Source organism: Nelusetta ayraudi, unplaced genomic scaffold (assembly GCF_046127955.1).
Source record: "Nelusetta ayraudi isolate G7.1 ecotype Tasmania unplaced genomic scaffold, CSIRO-AGI_Nayr_v1 ptg000205l, whole genome shotgun sequence".
Taxonomy (NCBI): domain Eukaryota; kingdom Metazoa; phylum Chordata; class Actinopteri; order Tetraodontiformes; family Monacanthidae; genus Nelusetta; species Nelusetta ayraudi.
In genome coordinates, this window is record NW_027466254.1 from 74,132 (window position 1) to 85,341 (window position 11,210).

Consider the following 11,210-nt stretch of genomic DNA (forward strand, 5'->3'; position numbering starts at 1 on the left):
GGGCTGGGTCTTGGAAATGACAAAGTTTGCTTTCATGCGTCACACTTGGCTGATCAAAGGTAATAAAAAATAATGTTGAATTGGCTGTGCTTGAACATTCACAGGTAAGGGAATGGTTTATTTAAAACGGAGCTCCAGGCTTACAAGCTTGGCAAAAAAAGAAGGTGAATTGATAGCAAATATAAATATAATTTGATAGAAGTGCTTGTTTAGGTTTTGGACTATATTTCTTCTTGATGCTGCATTTTCTCTTGGAATTCTTATGAGCATCCCTAATCCAATGGTGAGCATAGTCTGTTTGCCTTTTATTATTGTGGAAATGAAGGTGCAGAAAATTAATGTTGTTTTTCTGGTCTTGTGTAATTTCTCCAATTCTGATTCCCTCACTGTCTCTCTCGCTTGGCAATGAGCCGACAAACTTTACATAAATCCAACGCAATATTGATGTTGTGCAGACAAAACATCCCAAAACTTCACCTCATGTTGTGACAACGAGGGAATGAATATATTTGGGAGATTAAAAAAAAAAAAATTATTCAGCATTCAACTGTCAACACAACCCCCCCCCCCTCCCTCCAATTCAAGGTGAAACCAAACATTAATTAGCTTTGCTATTAATAGTGTCTCCTGTAATCACCTTCCACTGCTGCATCACTATTGGTCTGACGAGTGACATCACGTGGCAGCGAGGGACTCAGTGTTTTTAAGCATTGAGTCCCTTTTAAGCATTGACGCGGGCATCTTCACGCTGGCCACTTGGAGAACAATAGCGAGGTGCGGGATGGATTCCCGGCTGACGACAAGTGAGCGGAGCAGTGTGTGAGTGAGCACTGGGGACCCGAGCAAAAGGGTGACAATTAATTACACCTCGGCACCGGCTTGCATAAATGATGGTGTGGCACACCGCTAACAGTCATTTTGCTTCGCTCCTTCCGCCTGGGCTGACATCACAATGTATCTCATCAATAATGCAACGGCACTGAGATCCATTTCAGTGTGCGCGGCGACGGGCTGGGTGCACGCTGCGTTCCCGGAGAATGATACCCCAGACAGGCTGCTCGGCGTGGCTTTGCTCCGACAGCGAGGGCCCAGCAGCTCCAGCAGCTCCAGCAGCTCCAGCAGCTCCAGCATCTCACCCCCTGAGATGCCAGCTTGGCTGTGGGCCTGTCCTGGGGCACGGCGGCTAGATTACCACACACCCAGGGTTCATCGGTAGTTATCATTTTCTAGGTCACCTCAAGTGACACGGAGGGGAGCTCTCAGTCTCTCCCAAAGCATGGCCAGAAGAGGAGCGGCGGAGGAAAGGGGGAGGGAGGAAGGAGGAGGTGAAGGAAAGGAGGAGGAGGAGGAGGAGGCGGCTCTCCCAGGATCCGCTGTGCACGGAGCAGGAAACCACAGGCTGAGCACTGACAGTGAAGGAGAGGGGTGGGAAAAGGGAGAGGGAGGGTGTGTGTGTGTGTGTGTGGGGGGGGGAGGCTGTAGAGCTGAAGCCTGGTCGAGTCACATGAGCATGGCTGTGGTTGGCGTGGGGGGTGGGGGGCTGAGGGGGGGTGGGGGATATCATGCAAGTGTTTGCAAACACACCGTTGCACACGGCCTCCTGATCACTGCAGGAAATGCAAAGGGAACGATAATTGGGAATTAATATGACTAAAATCCCGTTTTAAGGCCACGTTGTAGCAGTCGTCAGGTCTTTGTTTTTTCATCGGCGAGGAGCAGCTGGCAAAACGGTATCTTCATAAAAGAGCACGTTTAGCCCTGTGTTTACGTCCCTCCTCTTGTGACGATATGACCCGAAACATGTTTTGAAGGGGACAAAAAAAATAGAATGAAAAAAAACAAAAAACAAAAAGGGGGGGCAGACCGAGGGAGAGACAACAACCGGGCCGGGGGTGTTGCAGCTCAGCAAGGAACAGATATTGTGCCCTCTGTGACATCACAAAGGGCAGTGAAGAAAGAAGAAGAAGAAGAAGAAGAAGAAGAAGAAGAAGAAGAAGAAGAAGGAAGAGGCCAGGGATGAAAGGCGTGAGACACATCATGAGAACCCGTCGTTACTCGAGTGGAATACGTAATATGCAACATGGTACGGGCAAAAAAAAAAAGCACTTCTTTTTTTTATGATCCCGAGCATCTTAATCCCATCCTGTTTTTCATTTCCATCCTTATTTTCTGTCCTCGGGTCTTTCTCTCCCTCGCCCCCCGCCCCCCCCCCGTCCCATCCCTCTCCAACCCCTCCACTTCCACCACTCTCGCTCCTCTCTGTCTCTTCCAACCGACGCTCCCCACATCCCCTCGCAACCCCCCCCCCCACACCCCACACCCCCTCTGCATTTCCTTCTCTCACCCCCCCCCACCCCACGCCACCCCTCCTCTCCACTCCCCTCCCCTCCCTTCCTTTCGATCTCGTCCCTGCTCTGCTCTGCTGGAGCTCAAATCACAACCCTGGTCCCTGGCAGATGGAGGATAGGAGGGAGAAGCTCTTAACTAGCCAGCCTGAGCCTCTGCTCCCTGCACACCAACTGCTGCCTGCCTCCCCCCCCCCCTCCTCCCTCCTCCTCCCCTCCACAACAGCACACTGCCACCTCCACCCACCCGCCCAGCCCCCCCACCCCCCAGGGATGGTGTATCCTCCTGGGGGAGTGGTTGCGCGCATTAGTCCATATCTGGCCACACTAGAAAGGACAAGGAAACATAATAGATGGATGTTCTTTATTGCGATGTAACCTTACGGGGTGGGAGGGGGTTTGGCGGTTTTGGGTGACGCTCCCGTCGCGGGGCGAACAATGTCGGAAAAACACCGTCTTCCTTCACACCTGCGCCGCTCTTTGAAGACTTCCAGCAACACGACAAACAAGGGGCGCAGGGTGAGCGAACGTCAGGGGCCAGGAGAAAAAAAATTTCCGTCTTCAAAGAGCATAGACCAGGGGTGGGCTAACTTTTTGACTGGTGGGCCACGTAGAAAACATACCATGCATCTAGAATTGTCGGTTGAAAATGACCCAAATCAAAGTTCCAACAAAACCAGTGGTATTTACTGTAGCTCTTCATTGAAATGACTCTTGAAACGCTGAGAAATGGATGAAATGCCGACATTTTTACGACTTACTATTAATATAATTTCTTCAAGTTGGGCAGGTCGGATTAAAAAGCTTAACGGGCCGCACGTGGCCCCCGGGCCGTAGTTTGCCCATGCCCGGCATAGACGGTAGTCGCAATTGCAGCTACGGTTGGATTGACCCACGAGGGAGACAATGTGGTCAAAGTGCTACTCAGAGACTCGGGTGCCTGTGACAACCCCCCCCCCCCCTCCACCCCCCCCACCACCCCGGCTATCCTTTTATCTGGGCTCATCTGGCGGCTGCGACTCAGCCTGGCATGAGCCTGACCACCAGTTGCGATCGGAGAGGAGAAGCAGCTCCTCAGTGCTATTTGCAGCCCTGTCTGTCCAAAGGAATCTGATGCCCTGACTGTCACTCAGCGGCCGTGTGTGTGTGTGTGTGTGTGTGTGTGTTTGCGCGTGTGTTTTATCACTAATTCTACCACAGGGATGCGGCTGTCCATATGACCACTGTGGAGGCTGCTGCCCCGAGGCGAGCTGACATTGTGTGTGCAGAGCGAGCAGACGTTGATGCAGGGGGCTGCTCAAATGCTGCTTGAATATCAAGACGCAAGCCGCCCTACACGTGCACGCCCACAGACAAAAACAAAAAAACAAAAAAACAATGCCCGGCCAATTGCTGAGACTGATGTTCCTTTCAGCCATCACACGGCTGACACTCAAGTTTTTTTTTTTTTCTTCATTCTCCCTGCCAACCCTGTGTCAGTCCCTGGCCGGGTCTGGCCAACAGTGATGGAGACACTGTGAGCGACTGAGGTTGGGTCCACTGGCCGCAGGGCTGCTGCTGTGGCTGCTCGAGATGAGGAGGGTGTGTGTGTGTGTGTGTGTGTGTGTGTGTGTGTGGCACAGGGTGCTGCTTGGCCTGTCAACTGGTTGTGACTAGAGTCTGTTTGGTCACAGATCCAAACTGGACAGCTCTCTCCTTCTCTGAGGCTGGAGGCGCCGCGCTGCAGAAAGGCACGTGTTATACAGCTGCCACTCTGCCCGGGCGCAGCATATGCTCCAGCTGAAGGTCAGAGATGTTCAGTCCAAAAAAACGCCTGAAATAATCATCATGCCAATGGAGGGGAGGCTGCCGCAGTCGTAAGTACATGTCTCCACGTTCTCACTGCAGATGAAACTGTAGAAGTTGTCTTTGAAATTCAACATCATGTTAATGATAATACTAATACTATTCTGTTAAAATACATTATTATATGTTATGTACATATTTATGCATTCCACCTATTAGATGGATACCCATCTATTTCTGTATTCTCACTAATCACACTGTTTTTTTTTTGTTTTTTTTTACATTTGTACACTTACCACATGAATCCATGAGACAAATCATTCAATTCCGCAGTCAGGAAAAGCTGTAAATGACCGGATCGTTGATAAAAACGCTCTTTTACAGCGGAAGCGCGCGACCTATTTGACTCAAGGGCACAAGAGAGGAAAATTCACAAAGACAAGTCAGTTTCCAAACATACTTTAATGCTATGATTGATCAGTATTGTGTTGCGGAGGCAGGGTCGATTTTCAAGTAAATCCCCAACTTCCCAACCCCCCCCCCCCCATGAACCTGTCAAAGGGATAGCTGTGCTGCTTGTGTCTCAGTCAACAACTGCTTAACATTAAAAAAAAAAAAAAAAAAAAATCAAAAAAAAAAAAAAAAAAAAAAAAATCAAACTGTGCCATCGCCGGATCGAGACGACGTGGAGGGATGAGGCAGACATGAAAGTTGGCCTATTTCATGGTCAGGCTGCGGGACCCGCCAGAGCCCCTGAATGGCAATGCATCTACTTAATGTGACAGACAAGTCCCCGGGCAAAAAAGCCACGGAGCCGTGGCAGGCGAGCGGGCGGGCGGGCGGGTGGGTGGTGGTGGTGGTGGGTGGGGGAGGGGCGCCCAGGTACTTGACGAGTGTGACACCTTCGCCGTCCCGCCGCGAGAAATGTTGCTGCCGCACGCTCGGCTGCCTCGCTTTAAGAACAACCACCAAATAAATTCGCCTCTCGTCATCCCCTCCCCCGCCTACACCGCCACCCACCCACCCACGCCCGACGATGCGTCCCCGACTTTCCTGTCCTTCCCAGCACTGTCGGCATCACGGATCCCCTTGTAGCCGCTCGCCGGGGCTTTTGCCTTTGGGACACCACCTGCGGATGGCGGCGGCAGTGGGGGAGGAGAGAGACGTGGAGGAATAAAAAGACCCGTGTCCATGCAGTGGGGCTGCGGCAGCATTCCGTGGCAGACACATCCTCTCATCCCGACGCTGTTTGCCCAATCAGGCGGAGAGTCGGCGGCCGGCGGCCCCCCGGAGGCGCCGCGCCGCGCCGCCTGCCCACATGCGCTCACAAATCACCGGCGGAGTGGCACATCCTTGCTCGACATCTCCGGGCGCGCACAGGTAGTGCCGCGTGAAAAAGCGCCTGACCTCACCTTGCACCAGCACCACCAGCACCACCAACACCGTGGGCCGCAGCACAGTGTTTAGCGCAAAACCTTTCATTCTATATCGGCCCCATTAGGAGCCACAGGGTGTTCTGATGCAGCGAAGCCTGCCTATGCATGTTTTGTGCATGTGTGCGTGCGCGTGCGTGTGTGTGCGTGTGCGTGTCGGAGTCGGGCGCCGATCTGTTTGCAGTGCTGGGATGAAGAGGGCCCACGAGTTCATTAGGCTGCAGCTCAGGAGAGCAGCCGCGGGGAGCTGCGCTGTAGCCCGCCGGTTGCCAGGAGGCTGAGCAGGGAATCCTGTGGGGAGGGCCGCTGTTGATGTCCATGGCATGTTTGTTAACAGCCTGATTCCATCAAGTGGTGTAAAAGCAGAGCAGCCAAGTGTAAGGCCCGACCCTTGGCCCCTCGCTCATTTTTTTCCCTTTTTTTTTTGCGAGCATACACTCGCAGTCAAAGGTAGAGAGGGTTCAGTTGAGCACTTGAGGAGTGCAAATGATGCTAATATTCGCGCGGCCGTACATTTGGGAGGGAGGAATAACAAGGAGATGCGAGGCGAGAGAGAGAGAGAGAAAGAGCACAAGACTCCGTCTTGAGTGTCGGCGGTTACTTTTCGCTTATGCGCCCTTTATCTTGAGGGCGAGGATCTAAAATGCTCTCTCGGTTTTTCATCTCCATACTCCCACAACCCTTGTAAATGCATCAGAGGAGCGGAATAACACAAAATATTAAATACTCATAAAGAGAAACGAGAAATGAAGCTCACGGCACTTCATTGGACATTCCGGGGAGGAGAAAGAGCGAGAAGAACAGCGGACCCAAAAACGTAATAAGAAAAAAACATTAAAAAAAACAAAAAAACCCACAGAAGACGATTCTATACGAGGTTCTAGTGAACAAATCCTCCGTCTGTCTTGTGAGAATAATAACAATCCTGAGAAGAGTTGTGATTCATCCGAGGTGGGTATTTCACTGACACAACCCATATTTCATCATGTACTGCTGAAAAAAAATGACTCAAGTCGTCCGAACGGCAACAGAGAGGCAGACGATAAGCAAAGCACGCCGGCTTCTAGTCCTTACAGACGCTTCTTGTTGTTTTCTTTTTCTTTTTACCTTCGGCATGACGTCCCTATATATAAAACAGAGAATTGAAGTGTTTCTTCTTCGCGGGGTCCTTCACACTGACCTGGCCATATGGACACTGGAGGAGGGAAATGAAATAATTAAATGGTGCTAAATGGCAGCATGTGGAGGGGGACTTCAGTCACACAGAGAACACAACGAGGACATGTGTACGCGGCGGAGCACAGCGGAGGAGAGGGACTTTAAACAGGCGCGAGCAGGATGAAGCCAAGTTGGATCAGGACTGAGACGCACGAGAGGGGGACACAGCAGAAGGAGACGGACAGACAGACGAACACGAATTGGGACACTGTGGGAGCGAGGACAAGGTCGGACGGTGCGGGCGCAGTGGTCAAGGATTGGACGCGAGGCAAATGTGACGATAGACTCGTTCAGCGTCTCACTCTGTTCCTGTTGACTGCTGACAAAAGCTGCAGTGAACAAGGCATGAAGGGAGGCTGGAAGTTGAGGTTTTGAAAAGGCGTTGATGCCTTAACACTTGGGCAATGCTATTGGCAGTGGAAAAAAAAAACACATTTTATATGGAAACAGACATGATCATCGTCACTACCATCACTATTATTGTTATAAGCATTAACATTATGAATTTGTTAAAGTTATCTGTATAAGTATAAAGTTCATTTGACGTCACATCGATAGCATCAGGCCAAAACACAGCAATGATCCCGTTGGGAGGTCAGACTGTTACTTGACTGAGCAAAGATGAACTGAAATAAAAAATAATATAAAGCAATTGGGAAAAAAAAAAAAAGGTTTCGACGTTTTTGTTGGGTTATTCATACGTCTGAGGACGAGGTCCCGAGAAGAATGTCACCAAATTTCCCTGCCACGATAAACCACTTCATCATCATCTGTGGGTATTGACCCTGTTGTTTTCATTTGTTGGGGGATTGACTAATTACCTCCTGATTGGCAACACCTGCTGACTGTACTGAGGACCCAGAATGGCCATGCTGATTGTTTTTTATCGGCTGAGCCACAGCGCTGGTGGCGGTAGTGTCTTTTTCTTCTTTTTCTTCTTCTTCTTCTTCTTCTTCTTCCTGTTTCTATTTTAATTTGGGATTTCACTCCATCCACTGGGAAGACAACGGCGGCCCTCGCTGAACCAGGGCTACAACAGACTATCTCCAGAACGAGGCAGCAAAGAGAGCGCCGTGGCCTGCCAACAGCCCAGACCTCAGCCCACTTGTGGGATCCACTCGGACGTTCTTCACATGTTACAGTGACCGACGCAACCGCGTTGGCTAACCTGTAAAAAACAACAACAACACAGAAAAAAAAAAAGAACCCCGATGGAGGAATGGGACGCCGTCCCAAAGCCACCAGTCTGGTTACCAGCGTGAGCAGCAGCTGCCCTGCCGTTGCAGCTGCGCCTGGTTCTTCCACCTGCTACTGAGTGGTCAGAAAACATGCTATTACCCATATATCTTGTTTGTTTCATGCGCTGAGACAGCCGAACCACCCGTTCTCCCACGTTGTACCAAACAACACTAAACAAAGGAGTAAACATCCACTGGAGAACAGCCTAAACTGCTTTTGTTGGCAGGGACTCTTGGCACATTATCCTCGGGACCTCGCCCACTCCTCAGACACGCTGGTCATCCCACACACGCCTGGTCTTTGCAAATGGGACATTTTCACGGAAGAGAATAAACGGCTTCCAATGACATCAGATTCAGTGCTATCGACGAAATGACAACGGTGATCAATCAAACCATTTTTTTTTTTTTTGTATTTGGCAAGTTTATAATCTCATTTTTAGGAACAACATCCAGGACCCTTTTCTATTTCAACCTCTAACTGAAAGTTAGAAAATGTTATTCATATTATTGTTATTGGTCTGGCCATATTCTGGCCAGCAGAAAATTATTCAGATGGGAGGTTTTTAAAGGTGGATCTGAAAGATTTAAGACTTTGGATTCTGAATTGCACACACACACTGAAAATGTGTTTCACCAAGTGAAATGATTATTCTAACCTTGGCAAAAAAAAAAACACATTATATTAAATTATATAAAAGTATTTGCCACCCTCACACCATGAACCCAAAGAAACTTTTAATGTTGCGTTCGAGACAAGCAAAGGTCGCACAAAGAACATATGGTCGGACTTTCTTTTGAGAAAGCACAGCGGGGGTTAGTTATCACTGTGATAAAAACCGTCTGAACAGTGCAGAGGAGAAACACACAACCCACAGAACAAAAAAAGAAAACAAAGAGCTCACATGTCTGCACGCGCTCCCGCAGCATTTCCCTCTCTGAAGGTGAGCATACTCTGTGAACACCTTGTATCCACTGGAGGGGTCGACGTACATCTGCTTCTTTGCCTGAACATAATGAATATATTATTATTTAATTAGAACGACACACAGGCACGTATTGGGATGCGTGACCCCCCTGGATACATAGCGGTATGTGGTACATAAACACAGCACCATGCAAACATTATACTGCATGAACATATACATAAGAGACAGATTGCTTTGGGTCAAGGAGTAGAGCGAACGGCTGACCTCTGTGCTCGGAAACAGATGTAAGACAGTCCAAGTCGTATGATGTTCCTAATTAACTACTGCTGTCCTGTCGTGTGATATTCATCGGAGGAGAATCTACAATGATTATTCAAATAAGAGCACTGGAATTTCATAATTTATTTCCCTCTATTCTGCATTTTGCTTTTTACAAGACAGTTCTTTTTTATTATCGTTAGTATCGTCTCGGCCAGGCACGCAAACACCTTCTGTGAAAAAAAAAAAACAACCTCTCCCGTCTTCCCTTGGGAAGTTCCAAAATGTCATCTCTCAGTCTGTTTCAAACTGAGAGCCCACTAGTCGCTAAGCTCTGACAGGCCACAAAGGGGAAAAAGGCCCCGGGGCCTTCGGGTGACACTGCCTGTCATTTCACATGGCATTGCAGGGGCACATAGTGGAGCTGGCATCGCAGGGCCCTCTCTCGGTATTGTGCTTTTCCCACCGGGGCACTACCAAGCTCCTCAGGTCGCGGCCAAGTTGCCTCAATTTCAAGCGCACTCTGAAGCGCAATATTTACAACAGACACGCCTACAGGCGGGAAGCTACACCGACGGTTGCTGCTGCCGCCGTCCGAGAACTCGCTTCCTGTTTGATGGGAGGGCAGGTACGACTTGGTGAATGTGACAGAGCTGCCAAATCTAATGGCCATCACTGCTCACATGACATATAGTTTACATAAGTGCTCACTTATAGTTCCTTTGAGTTGAACTGGTTAAACGCAACAACAACAAAAAGAAAGCTAGTACATTTCAAGGTTCACAGCACATATGATTGGATCTTCAAGGAATGAGAATTTAAAATGAGTTTAAATGTTCACTCAGCCAGAGGAAATGCAGCCCCGGGGACAAAGGCACCACAGCTGCCTCTGAACGCACCAGCGTTCAGAAAGCCTCCTTTGAGTAACTTGTGAAGTTAATTTCTATACCCCACCTCTGACCTTCACAGGAGAGTCAACTAAAATTCAAAATGGGGGTAAGAATTTCCGGCCAAATCTGCGAATCTGTTGCTCTGTTTTACAGGTGTCAACAGCTGCGTTTGACAGGTGTGTTTGACAGGTACTTTCAGGTGAAATGGAGACAACATTAAATACACATCACGCATTTTTATCCCCTAAATCCATCCATACTGGGCGCACCCTCTTGGGATGAGGGTAGTGCAGGTCAAATTCTATCATTAAAATTGTGTTTGTGTACACAGAGATCTGAATCAATCCTGATTACAAATAAGATCCCTCTGCAAATCCAGCCCAAATTTTTTTTTTTTTTTTTTTGCAAGGAACGCTGTGCATTTTAACTTTACCGCATGTTTAAATCATGGACTTGGACACTGAATTTTTAATACTGCTGTCATAAATAATTTAACAGAGATTTGAATACCTTGCCCACCACTGCGGCGACAAAATTAAACTCAAGCTGACCAACCAACTCGCACTGATCCTATTTATCGTGTACAGTTACACGGTCGGCGGTTCACAGAGGCTTGCCAGCGGTTGATCTCACCTCACACGCCTCTCTGTGGGCTCTGTGAACGGTCATCTCCTCCTCCGTGGGCTGACCTCCAGCCCGCGTCTGCCCGGGCCCCCCGTCGCCGCCGGTGCTGCACACGCCCCTGGAGTCGGCGGCGCCGATCTGCGCGCCGCCCCTGCTCGAACTTTGACGGTCGAGCTTTGGCACGGACATCGCGACAGATCGGCTGTGATAGAGAGCGCGGAGGCACATGAGTCTGCTGACGATCGCCGCGCCCGGGTAGTTTTGCTGGAACATGCTCCTGTCACTCGTCTGCGTGTCTGGTCCAGACACCAATAAACGAGCTACAGCGAGAGAGTTTCTCTTCGTGCCACAGCGTGCGAGCAGATTTGTGGAGGGCAGACCATCGCGTCAGTCAACACGGGGCCCGGCTGCTTGTTTTGTCAGTCAGTCCCTATCAAAGATAGTCTATGGCACGTGTTTACTGTTTTTGCCAGCACAGAAATGTCATCAA

The 11,210-nt window shown here is 49.5% G+C and overlaps 1 long non-coding RNA gene across 1 annotated transcript; it reads right to left on the reverse strand.

The window, feature by feature from the left end:
* Nucleotides 1-4,573: 4,573 nt before the first annotated feature.
* Nucleotides 4,574-11,210, reverse strand: LOC142881596 (uncharacterized). The gene is made up of 2 exons (XR_012925604.1): nt 10,730-11,210; nt 4,574-9,026 (listed from the first exon to the last, which is right to left on the reverse strand). It is a non-coding gene; the product is annotated as an uncharacterized LOC142881596 (long non-coding RNA).